Raw genomic sequence first — 13,267 nt, forward strand, 5'->3', positions numbered from 1 at the left:
AGCCTCAGAGTTCTCAGAGTGTAGTCCCATGTATATGCTCCTGGCCTCTGTCAATATATATTGGCTATGTTCTATAGCTCTGTTGGACACAGTTCCTTCCTCCTTTATCATGTCTTGGTCATTCATGTTGTTACTTAATCCTAGTTATTGGTCTAATGGCTAGGTTGAGATGATGGGATCCAGATGGGGAGGCACATTTTTAATAGGAGAGAGAGTTCTCCATCATCTTCAAGCAAGGGGGAAAAGTAATCTTTAACAAGAAGGAGTTGGGGCACCTGGGTGGGTCAGTCAGTTAAGCATCTGACTCTTGGTTTTGGCTCAGGTCATAATCTCAGAGTCATAAGATCAAGTCCAGAGTCAGGCTCCACACTGGACATGGAGCCTGCTTGAGGTTCTCTCTGTCTCCCTCTACTGCTAGTTCTCTCTCTGTCTCTCTCTCTCTCTCTCTCTCAAAATAAATAAACTTAAAAAAAAAAGCCTCAGTCTATTCCACGTAGAGCATTGGAGCTAGGATGGCCCTGCAGAATTGTCCCTATTTGGGGCCAGGGTAATCAGGCCTTTATACTCTTGCACTAATCAGTCTTTGAATGTAAGCTGCCCTGGGGAAGAGGGCATGATTTGAAAGCAAGCAGCTTTTCTCAGGCAAGGTTGTCTGGAGTGCTTAACTGCAAGCTATCAGCCACTAACATTCCCAGCAGCTGGAGAAGTGAATGCTTCAGTTTTGAAGGGTGGAGATCTGGGGAGCACACCACAGCAGTACTAAAATACATCTTCTATCATTTGAACCATTTACAATGGAAAAATATTTATGTGTTTTGTGTAGTAAAAATGTTTTAAAGCATTTTAATTGTTTAAATGTTTATTAAAATTTTTTTAATGTTTATTATTTTTGAGAGACAGAGGGAGACAGTGCAAGTGGGGGGGGGCGGGTTGCAGAGAGAGAGGGAGATACAGAATCTGAAGCAGGCTCTAGGCCCTGAGCTGCCAGCACAGAGCCCGACATGGGGCTCAAACCCAGGAATTGTGACATTATGACCTGAGCTGAAGTCAGACACTTAACGGATCAAGCCACCCAGGCACCCCTAAAATATTTATTTATTTTTGAGAGAGAGCGGGGTGGGGGTAGGGTGGGGGTTTGGTGGGGGAGGGGCGGAGAGAGAGCGGGACAGAAGATCTGAAGTGGGCTCTGTGCTGACAGCAGAGAACCCAACGCAGGGCTCAAACTCATAAACCACAAGATCGTGACCTGAGCTGTAGTCAGACATTCAACCGATAGCTACCCGGGTGCTCCTAAAACATTTTTTCTTTAAAGTTTATTTATTTATTTTGAGAGAGAGAGAGAGAGAGAGAGAGAGAGAGAACAAGCAGGAGAGGGGCAGAGAGAGAGAGAGGGAGAGAGAAACCCAAGTAGGTTCTGCACTGTCAGTGTGGAGCCTGACACGGGGCTCAAACTCTCCAACCGTGAGATCATGACCTGAGCCAAAATCAAGAATTGAATGCTTAACTGACTGAACTACCCAGGTGCCCCCTAAAGCATTTTTTAAAAGACTTTTAAATTTTAAGTAATCTTTACACCCAACTGTGGGGCTTGAAGTCACAACCCCAAGATCAAGAGTCCCATGCTCTACCAACTGATCCAGCCAGGTTCCCCTAGAGCATTTCTTTTTAAGTTTATCTGTTTATTTTGAGAGAGAGCGAGAGCGAGAACCAGAGTGAGAGTGAGAGAGAGTGTGCAAGTGGAGGAGGGGCAGAGAGAGAGAAGGAGAGAGAGAGAATCCCAAAAGGGCTTTGCACCTCGATGCAGGGCTCGGACCCAGGAACCATAAGATCATGACCTGAGCTAAAGTCAGACACTCAACCAACTAAGCCACCCAGGTGTCCCCCACCAGGGCATTTTTAAATAAGCAAACAGAGGGGAGAAATTACAAATTACCCATAAGCCTTCCACCAAGAGTTAACCACTATAATATTTTGGCATATGTCCTTTCAGAATTTCAAATTGAAAATTATATTGTGTGTATGTGTATAATTTTACAAAAATGAGACCATATTGAATATATGGTTAGTAGCTCTTTTTAACTTAGCAATGTTTTACAAGCATCTTTTCATATTTACATACTTCTATAACATCCTTTTTTTAGACTTTATTTTTTAGAACTGTTTAAGATTTACAGAAAAAATTGAGCAGATAGTGCAGAGAATTCCCATATTCCCCCAACCCCACCAGTTTCCCCTATTACTAACACCTTGCATTAATGCAGTACATTTGTTACAATTAGTGAAGCAGTATTGATGAATTATCATTAGCAAAGTTCATAGTTTACATTAAGGTTCGCCCTTTGTATTGTATAGTTCTATAGATTTTGACAAATGTATAAGGTCATGTATTCACCATTATAGTGTCATATAGAATAATTTTAAAGCCCTAAAAAAATGCTGTGTATCTCACCTATTTATCCCCCTCCCCTAACTCCTGGTAACCGCTGATCTTACTGTATCTACGTAACATCCTTTTATAACATCTTTTTTTAAAAAATTTATTTATTTGAGAGAGACAAAGACAGCACGAGTGGGGGAGGGGCAGAGAGAGAGAGAGAGAGAGAGAGAGAGGGAGAGAAAGAGAATCTCAAGCAAGCTCCATGCTGCCAGCACAGAACCCAGTGCAGGGCTGGAACTCACGAAACAGTGAGATCATGACCTAAGCTGAAACCAAGAGAAGCTTAACCGACTGAGCCACTCAGGTGTCCCTATAACATCCTTTTTAATGGCTGCATAACATTGTCTCATGTGCATTTATCCCGCCAACCCCCTCTTATGGGACACTGATGCTGTTAAAAGAAAAGACTAGAATGATAACATCACAACAGCAAGTCAAACTTTGCTGACCTGGCACAGGATTCACTTGCCCACATGCTCACAATTAACTCATTCTAATATTTCATTACCTTTGGGCAAAGGAACCTTTTCGATCTCACACACTGTCTTTGAAACCAGAAGAAAACATCTGGCATTCACTCTGATGGGGGAACCAAGGCAAAGCTGTAAACACCATCTGTTAATTTTTCCTTCCAAAGGAGTCTTTCCAAATTTCCAGAGGGTTCTCTTTGCAAATTCCTTGTTACAGTTAGTAGCACCAGAAGCAAATGAAATCATTGTGTTTTCTAATGAAGTTCTGGGTTGAGAGGCTGGGCTTTCAGGCCTTCCTGCTGCATAGGTGGGTACACATCCTCACAGGCTGCCTCTGATCTCCTCCATTGGTGCCAGTCTCTACCTCCTTAAGCAGGGCAGCTATGTATGGCTGTGTCCTTTGTGCTCATAAAAGTGCTTGGTTGAGGGGTCCAGAGAGGGTTAAAATCCAGCTGCACTCAATTCGCCAAGCTTTATCCCTGGCATAGCATCCACTCAGAAAGGATGATTTTTTTTTTTTTTTTTTTTTTTTTTTTTGCACAAAGCCACAGTTTAGCATAGTGGCTGGTCTTCAAGCTTGCTGACATTGACTATTATAATTGTCTGTTTATGATTGTCTTCCTCCAAAGATTCTTGATGACTGAAACCTGGTATTATTTAATCTTTGTTCCCACTGTAGCACTGGGTTTGGTGTATAGTAGACCTCAGTATATCAGCTGAATGATTACTAGAGACAGGGCTCTTTTATTTATTTATTTTTATTTAATTTAATTAATTTATTTATTTATTTATTTATTTATTTATTTAAAATATATGAAATTTATTGTCAAATTGGTTTCCGTGCAACACCCAGTGCTCATCCCAACAGGTGAGACAGGGCTCTTTTAACTCAGGGACAGGATAGTCTACTCACGCCATTTAAACAAATTTGATACAATTATCTTTTACTATTACCACTTACTATTAAGGAATTGTCTTTTATAGCTCTTTCACAGGTGACTCTTACCAGGCTTCTTGCTCTTTTTTACTAGGTTTTCTCTTGCTTTTCATATCTGCTTCTCCATCTCTCTCTTTGATTCTGTGAACCACTCAATAACTTTTTGTGGTTGGTCATTATGTCTCTGTTTTGGGACCCATTCTCTGTTCTGAAAACTACATTTTCCGGCTCCTTTTGCCAGCTGCTAGCTAGATTCCAACGGTGAGAGGCAATGGCAGGAAACTGGAGGGCTGGAGGAAGGGAAAAGTCAGGGCAATTCTTCCTCTCTCTCTCACAGCTGTGACTTCTTCCAGTCACATCTTCCAGCAGTGACTGCGACCTTCTCTCTGGTTTCCACTTCCCCCACCTCCTTGGTTCCAAGTCCTGCTGCCCACCCCCTTCAGGCATGTCCTGCTCCCTTCAGAGCCACAATAAGAGTTTGGTGTGTATCTTTGCAGTCTGTTATCTATGTTAAAATATCTAAATCTACATTTATTTTTATTTTTTATTTAAATAAACTCTATGCCACATGTGGCGCTTGAACTCATGACCCCAAGATCAAGAATCACATGCTCCACCAACTGAGCCAGCCAGGCATTCTTCTAAACCTGTACTTATATCTATGTCTATATTTATATCTGTATGTCTAGCTGTTTCTTTTTTTTATAAAAATGGATACAATAAGCATTATTCTATAACTGGCTTTTTACTTCACAATGTACTGTGATAGTCACTGCCATGCTGCTCTACAAAAATGGTTTCATCAATTTGTACTGCCATCAACAGTGTATAAATATGCTTATTTCTCCATCCATGACAGCATTGGATATAATTAATCCTTTTAGCTTTTTCCAATTTGTTAGGTGAAAAATGGGGCCTTTCCCCATTTTTAAAAATTATCAGTCATGTTGGCTATCTTTGTATATGCTCACTAGCTATTTATTTGTTTCTTCTTTAGTGAATTGCCTCTTGACAAGTTATACCCATGTATTTTTTAAAAAACTTTTATTTTGTGAGAGAGAGAGCGAGCATGAGTGGGAGAGAGGGGCAGAGGGAGGGAGAGAATCCCAAGTGGGCTCTGAGCAGTCATCACAGAGCCTGATGCAGGGCTCAAACTCATGAACTGCAAGATCATGACCTGAGCCGAAATCAGGAGTTGGTTGCTTAACCAACTGAGCCACCCAGGTGCCCCTATACCCATATTTTTCTATTCAACCATTTAATTAATTAATTTATTTGAGAGAGAGAGAGAGAGAGAGAGAGAGAGAGAGAGAGCGAGCAGGGGAGGGGCAGAGGGAGAGGGGCAGAGGAAGAGGGAGAAAGTCCCAAGCAGGTTCCAGGCTGTCAGCCCTGACTTGGGGCTCTATCCTACGAACTGTGAGATCATGACCTGAGCCAAAATTAAAAGTCAGGTGCTTAACTGACTGAGCCACCCAGGTGCCTCAAGATTTTATTTTTAAGTAATTTATACACCTAACATGGGGCTTGAACTCACAACCCCAAGATCATGAGTTGCTCGCTTTACTGATTAAGCCAGCCAGGTGCTCCAAGACTTGAGTCCTTAATTGTTATCTTGAGCTTCTAGGGAGGGGCAAAGGGTTTCAACCTGACCCCCATGATTCTAAGGATTTATCCAGACTTTTCTCTTTAATTTCCCAGGAGAAAAGCTTCCAGTGACTTTATTTATAGCCTTAGAACTATTAAACCCAAGCCACGCCTCTTCGTACTTGCTCTCTCCAGCCTTATTTTCCTCTGCTCTCCTACATATACCCATACTGATTCTGAATTTTTGTGGAGCTTTCTTGAATCCATGCCTGTGCCTAAACTGCTTTGTTCTCATTGCTTTGGGCACCCTTCATTCTATCTGTTCTTTAAGGTCTAGCTTAAATCCTTCAATTTTCCATATAGTTCTCCTTTGTTTCTCAAGTCTACTCAGATTCTCTCCCCTCTCTACTTCTGAGGTATGCAATGTACTACCTTGGGAACTCCATAATTTTCTGCCAGATACTATCATTTTCTGTACACCTGTCTGATTCCTTCACTTGACCTCCTTAAGAGTATCTCTGCAGACTCATGGTGTCTGGCATATGGTCCGACTAAGTAAATTCTGGATGGCTAAAGATTAAGAGCTGGTTGTCTTTCCTGTTTCTGCTCTTAGACACCCCAAAAGCCTCATTTATGAAGTGAAGGAGAAAGAAAAGTGGAAGGAGTGCAAGCTGATGCCCCTTGGCCTGGAGTGCTGCTTCTAGACATCGGGTGTGCTGGCACCATCTAGGTGCATTGGGAAGGAAAGACACAGGGCAGGGGGAGTGGAGGACTGGTGTCTTATTCAACCTCTTCTGACCCCAAGAGAATTACCGTCAGCATTCACATATGGAAATTGTCAACTATGAGTCACTTCTAGGAAGGTGAAGTATTTGTTTCTCCAGGAAATGTCCTTACTTCATTTCCATTTCTTAAGAAGGGGTTGTGTCTGGGGCACCTTGATGACTCTGTCAGTTGAGTGTCCAACTCTTGATTTCAGCTCAGGTCTTGATCTCAGGGTCATGAATTCAAGCCCTACACTGGGTTCCACACTGGGTGTGGAGCCTACTTTAAAAAAATAAAATGAGTTGTGTCCATGGGGAACAGGCACACAGCAGGCTGGCTCAGGAGTAGAACATTGATCAGTGTTTCTCAGGGATCAGAAACCTGATCCCTACTTAAAGCAAGAAGGGAGAGAAGGAAAAATTATTGGATCAGGAGACCTAGGCTGCTGGGGAAATCTCAGGAAGTCCTTATCTGATAGGGGAGGCATGTCTCTGGTCTCAGGGAGTCCTATTGTAAGAGGCACAGGCCCAGACCTCCAAAGGTTCTTCCCTTCCTAATCCTCCATGACACCACAGTCTTTCTTTTCTTTTCTTAGACATTTAAAATTTTTTTTAAAGTTTATTTATTTTGAGAGAGAGAAAGCGTGAGAGAAAGCCTGCACAAATGGGAGAAGGCAAAGAAAAGGAGACACAGAATCCTAAGCAGGCTCCATGCCATCAGCACAGAGCCCAATGGGGGGGTTGTACTCACTAACTGTGAGATCGTGACCGGAGTCAAGATTAAGAGTCAGATGCTTAACTAATTTAGCCACTCAGGTGCCCGGCACCATAGTCTTCTAATTCCTTTTCTACTCCTCTTGTCACTACTTTTCCAAATCCTTCCCTGTTTCGTCTTCCCATGCCCTGTCAGTGTTCCAAAGGGTCCTATCCTCAGAAATTTTAATTAATCTGATTTTCCATTCTTCTAGCCAAACCTGTAAGAATTTGAGGTCAAAAACCTTAAAGTCATCCTTGAGTCCTTTCATTTCCATCGTGCATCGAATCTGGGAGCAAATTCTAACTGCGCTACCTTCAAAATGTACCCAGAACCAAGCTATTTCTAATCAGTTTCACTACTACTACAACTGTACAGTCCTACTTAGGACTATCATTTCCTGCTTGGAATACTGCGATAATTTTTAAATGGTCTTTCTTCTTACACTCTTGCCCTTCTTTAGCTTATGCTCAGTGAGTAGAGTGATCCTGCTAAAAAGATCATTTCCCTTCTCTGCTCACAACTTTCCAATGGCTTTCAGCTCAGAGTGAAAGTCAAAGTCCTTAAAATGACCTAAAGGACCCTGTGTGATTTAGTCCCCTGTCACCTGACTTCATCTCCTCTTTGCTTACTCCATTCCAGCTACACTGGGCTGCATACTGTTCCTAGAACATAGAAGGTGAGCTTCCACTTCAGGATCTCTTATTTGGTGTTCCCTTCAGTTGGCATTTTCTACTCCTAAATATCTGCAAATCTTTCACTTCCCTCAATTTTTAACTCAGATATCACCTTTCCCTGGCCATCCTTTATAAATTTCAACCTTGGATACCTTTTTATCTCCTTTCCTCTGCTTTATTTTTTCTTCTTAACACCTATCACCATTATTATTAGTCATTTTCCTCTCGAATATAAGCTCTGTGAGAGCAGGGATTTTTTGGGGAGGGGTCTCTTTTATACACTGCTCTATCCCCAGTGCATAGAACAGTGCCTGGTATACTGCAGGCAGTCAGGAAATGCTTGTTGAATTATGAGTGAAAAGTTTAATTGCTCAAGAAGTATCAGTATACTACACATATATACTCCTTGCCTCTTTTTAATTTCCAAGTTTACATTCCCTCCTGGACATCTCTCTGGAAAATTTGCCATCATCTTTAATTTGGACAGCTGAACTCACTATTATCTCCTCTAGCACTTCAGTAAACCTTACTTTTTTTTTTTTGTTTATGTTTAAAAAAGACCCCCAGAACTTGCTTTTTCTTATGATTTATTCTCCCATGATTTATTCTCCCTCCCATTCTCTACATGGGAGTGTTGTTGAGTTAATCCCTTCAATCTTGGTTGAGTTCATTCCCTGGTCTCCATCCCTGCTGTCTCTGCTTTACTTCAGGTGTGAATCTTTTACTCAGTGCAGAAGTCTGCCCTGTAGTCTGCAGTCCATTTTATTCACTGCTACCATTTAAATTCTCCTGATGAAGAGCTTTGTTCCAGTAGTCTTCCACAAGCCTTCTGTAGCTGCCCATTATTTGTTGAATTAAGTAGGCAAATAATCCAGAATCGACGATTTGCTATTCTCTGCTTATTTTAACTTCCCCCTTCTGGAATGTCCGCTTTCTTTCATTGTGAGTTAAAACTGCTGCACCCTTCAAAGTACAAACGGTACCTTCTCTGGAGCTCTGAAGAGAAAACAGGGCTGAAGAATTAGGTATGAGCGCACACACATTCTTTTTTTTTTTTTTTAAATTTTTTTTTTTTAACGTTTATTTATTTTTGAGACAGAGAGAGACAGAGCATGAACGGGGGAGGGGCAGAGAGAGAGGGAGACACAGAATCGGAAGCAGGCTCCAGGCTCTGAGCCATCAGCCCGGAGCCCGACGCGGGGCTCGAACTCGCAGACTGCGAGATCGTGACCTGAGCTGAAGTCGGACGCTTAACCGACTGAGCCACCCAGGCGCCCCCACACATTCTTTATGTACCCAGAAAGTGTAGAGATGTGAACCTTTTCTGATCCTCCAGCCAAAAGCCATTTTGTCCAGACCAATTAACGCACCTGTTAAGCCATTATCACTCTCTGATTTTTCCTCGAGTTAACTGTGCTTCTATTTCTCTCACCAAATAGGAACTTTCGGGAACAAAGATTCATCTCACGCAGTTATGAATCCTCCATGCACCGAATTTCAATAAATGCACAAGGCAGTCAATATTTGGGATTGGATTACCTAGTTTAAATCGTTGAATGTCACAATTGGAGGAAGATTTAGAGGTCATCTTTCAACCCAATCTTTGTAAATGGGGAAAGTGAGGTCCGGAAAGGGTAGGACTTGTACCGGGTCACTGACCTGCGACCAGAAGCCAGACATTCTCACTCCCAAGTAGGTCTCATTGGTAAGTCTTTGTGCGTCCCTTCACGATTCGAGGCTCTCAGATTCCCTCCTGGGCCGCTTCTCCAGCCTCTACGCCTTAACCTCTGAGTGTCTCCCCCCACCTCCCTTCCCTTTCTCCCTTATGGGTCAGCAAGGTCCACTCGTTCTAATTGCAGCGGTCCAGGCAACTGGAGTTGTTTGGCAGAAGAGAGATTAGTTACGTCACCGTCGACTCCTCCCATTGGCCCAGGGAGGGTGGAGCGCGGCGCCTTGACGTCCGACGCCCAAAGGGGCGGAGTAGTGAGGGGAAGGAGGAGGGAAGTAGGACTTCAACATGGCGGCTGTGGTACTGGCAGTGGCTACGGTGACGGCCTGGCCCCGGGCGGGCAGAGTTGGAGGTGGTGGCGTTCGCTCTCCCTAGAGGCCGTCAGGAGCTCAGCGGGGACCGAGCCTGGGAGGCCGGCCGGCGCCAGCACCTTTCGGCTTCTGGGACGGCGGCGGCAGCGGCGTTCAGGTGAGGGGGGCCTCCCGCTGGGAGAAGGGGAGAGGGGCGGAGTTGGGGGAGGGGACCGGTACCGGGAGACGGATGGGGGAGGGTTCCTTGGGAAGAGGTTGGAGGCCGAGCCGGAAGAAAGGAGCTATAGCTGAGGAGTGGGAGGGAGAAGGGGCTAGAAATTGGTGACTTGGGAGGATTCTGGGAGAAAGGTCGGAGTGAGGGGACCCGAGTTGAAGGGGCGGAAGGCAGATGGGATGCGGAAAATGAGTTCGGATTAAGGGAACTAATACCTTACTGAAAGACAGGCGCAGTAGATGTCTATCTGGCTGGAGTAAGAGCTCTGTGGGAATTAGAGGATGTCGGGGAGGAGGATCCAGGTTTTAGTAAAGAAGGTGAGTGATCTGGAGTTGAGGGTGAGCTGGGGAAGTGAGATGCAGATTTAGTTCTCCCTGAGTCGTTGAGATTAGGGAGAAAGGGAGGAAACCAGAGCCTGGGTGAAGGGCCTTTGGGGATATCTTTGACATTGTCTGGTCTTCCCCAGTATATTTGTCTTGCCTCTTTTGTTTATTTCTTGGGTGGAGACTTACCTGTATAGTCCACCTGGGCCTCAGAAACAGTCCCAAATCTTTCCTGTGGAACATCAAGTTATACTTCATTTATTTGATCTCTATCAGGGATCTCTGACTTTGGATTGTTTCCAGACTGGTCTTTTAAAAGTATGGCTGGGCATGAAAATGCATTTTATATTAAACTGAAGTGAAAATTTGAGAGTTTTAAAATAACATGCAGTGTTAGAAAACCAGATTGGGCAATTTAGTTGACTATTAAATACTTTCTGTTCTAACCCCACTTACTAGTGTTTTCTCTCTTTCCTCAGTTATAATTATTAGCATTTGAGAAATTGGATAGACACGATGGATGTTTCTCTTTGGAATTTTGTCATATTTGATGGTGGGAAAAACAGGGTACTTAGTCTTTAGTGATAGCTAGTTCTTTCTTGTTACTGTCCCAAACTAGTTAAACTGAAAGTTTATGTATTGTGTTATAACAAAAAATGTGAAGTGTTCAAAGTCTAAAAGAATTACATTCTCTGCATTAGCCTATAAAGTGGAATTTTAGAAATTAAATTTTTATTTCTAATCCATTCTATTTCGTTTTTCTGTTATTCATTTAACATTTAATGCGTGCTCTGTGTTGCATTAAGAGTCATTCTCATTATGGAAATGGGAAAATTAATGTTTCTCTAATGATCATCTCTATCACTGCACAGCAAATAACTTACTTGTTATGGCCTCATTGGAAGAAAAGGGTTACTTTAGAAATAAAGACAGTGGAAGAAAATTAAAGTTTGTGGATATAAGAAGTTTCTGAATTTTTCTTTGGTTTAGAATTTGACTCATGACCTCATCATGACATTTTGTGTGTATCTTGAAAGATTTTATTATTTACGTTATTTTTATTGACATAAAAAAAATCCTTTTTAAAAGTAGTATCTATGCAAATGTGGGGCTTGAACTCACAACCCTGAGATCAAGAGTCTCATGCTCTACCGACTGGGCCAACCAGGTGCCCCTGAAAGATTTTATTTAAAAAAATTTTTTTTTAAAGTTTAATAGAGTGAGCGGGGTGGGGTGGGGCGGGGGGTGGGCAGAGAGAGGGAGAGAGAGAGAGAAAGAGAGAGAATTCCAAGCAGGCTCTTTATTTTCAGTGCAGAGCCCGACAGGCTTGAACTCATGAACCATGAGATCATGACATAAGTCAAAACCAAGAGTTGGACGCTCAACTGACTGAGCCACCCAAGCACCCCTGAAAGATTTTATTTTTTATTTTGGTTTTGAAGGAGACAGTATCCTGAAGTGATAATATTAGGTCTGTAGACAGTCATCACTGGTTATTCATATTTCTCAGATTGGCAAATGTTAAGTTTATTTTGTGCGTCTTTGCTTTTACATCTTGAATGTGGTAAGGTGTTTAAAATGATGATTCCTGAAATTTAATTCAGTGACTAAAATCCTCTTGAGTATTTTCAGCATTACAAATGTATTTTCATTATCCCACAGTGTAGATGGCCTGTATTATAAATTTCCCTGATCTCTAATTAAATTGAATAGTTTGAGTTTTTTTTTTTTTTTAAAGTAAGCTCTATCCTTAAGGTGGGGCTTGAACTTGAACTCGTGACCTTGAGATCTAGAGTTGTGTGCCCTACTGACTGAGTCACTCAGGTGTTGCTGTTTTGAGATTTTCTTTTTTTAAGTTTATTTATTTTGAGAGAAAGTGTGAGTGGGGGAGGAGCAGAGAGAGAGGGGAGAGCCAGAATCCCAAGCAGGCTGTGGGCTTTCAGTGTGGAGCCCAGTGTGGGGCTTGACAAACCCATGAACTGGGAGATCATGACCTGAGCTCAAGTCAGATGCTTTAACCAATTGCCACCCTTCTGCCCCTCCTGTTTTGAGATTTTTAACATGTAGATTATTTTAACTGTAAACTTTTTTCCCACAGGCAAACCAAAAAAATCCCAATACCATCAATTCATCATTAATCAGGTAATTTTTCTTTAGACAGGCTTTTTCAGGAAATGTAAAAAGTGGTATGTAGTACCTTAAGTATTAAATAGCTTTTATTTAGAATCAAAAACTTGAATTAAATCTTAGAAATCAGATGAGTTTATATTTTGGCATAACTTGGGAATCCCTGCTTCTATATCTTGAAGATAAGTGAAAATCTATTTTTTCCATAATGTAATAAAGGAAAGAGCCTTTCAGTTAAAGGAAGACGTAGGCAGGTATTCCTCTTCTAACCAGTAGTGCACAATTTTGTAATATTGGAAATGATTTGAATTAAGAGTAATATTTTCCTATCAGTTGAGAGTTGTAATTTTAGGTTTTAAAATTTTTAGGTGAGATTAGCAAGATTTATAAAGGGAAGTGTGCTAACACTGGGCCTGTGCTAATGAAGTAGGCATTGTTAAGCACTTGACATAATCTCTTAATCTTTGCAATTTGCAATAATCTCTAATCTTTGATTAGGCAGTTTGTGATACACATACTTTTTAGGTGTTGAGGAAATTGAGGATCAGTGAAGTTGAGTAATTTAAGGTTACAGCTATAAAATGGTAGAGTCTGGATTTGGACTCAGATTTGTTCAACTTCAATGCCCAAACTACATCTGCTACACTTTCATCCCTCTTAGGCAGTCACAGGGCCATTTCATTTCCTATAAAGTAAATTTAAAGTATAGCCACTATTTTTATTTATTTATTCATTTATTTATTTATTTATTCATTCATTCTTTAAAAAATTTTTTTTAAATGTTTATTTTTGAGAGAGACAGACAGAGGAAGAGCGGGGGGAGGGGCAGAGAGAGTGAGACAAAGAACTCAAAGCTATTTAAAACTACTTGTTCTCTTTGTAGTATAGTGTAACTGGAATGATAAATAGTTCATTAAAATTTTAGTCATTAAGATGTCAT

General features: G+C 41.7%; 1 protein-coding gene and 1 long non-coding RNA gene across 3 annotated transcripts in view; one reads left to right on the top strand and one right to left on the bottom strand.

Annotated features, from left to right (window-relative positions):
* Positions 1 to 8,193: 8,193 nt before the first annotated feature.
* Positions 8,194 to 9,533, bottom strand: LOC122205588. The gene is made up of 2 exons (XR_006196150.1): positions 8,994 to 9,533; positions 8,194 to 8,619 (listed from the first exon to the last, which is right to left on the bottom strand). It is a non-coding gene; the product is annotated as an uncharacterized LOC122205588 (long non-coding RNA).
* Positions 9,534 to 9,736: 203 nt separating this feature from the next.
* The window catches only part of UBAP1 (ubiquitin associated protein 1), a 55,714-nt gene continuing 52,183 nt past the window's right edge, over positions 9,737 to 13,267 (top strand). Inside the window, exons 1-2 of one of the 2 annotated variants that reach the window (XM_042914100.1) lie at positions 9,783 to 9,820; positions 12,299 to 12,342. The gene's annotated coding sequence lies outside the window, so the exon portion shown is untranslated. Of the gene's footprint in view, positions 9,821 to 12,298; positions 12,343 to 13,267 lie in introns of both variants that reach the window. The other variant, XM_042914101.1, reaches the window with a different exon arrangement.

The sequence above is a fragment of the Panthera leo genome, chromosome D4 (genome assembly GCF_018350215.1).
Source record: "Panthera leo isolate Ple1 chromosome D4, P.leo_Ple1_pat1.1, whole genome shotgun sequence".
NCBI classification, from domain to species: domain Eukaryota; kingdom Metazoa; phylum Chordata; class Mammalia; order Carnivora; family Felidae; genus Panthera; species Panthera leo.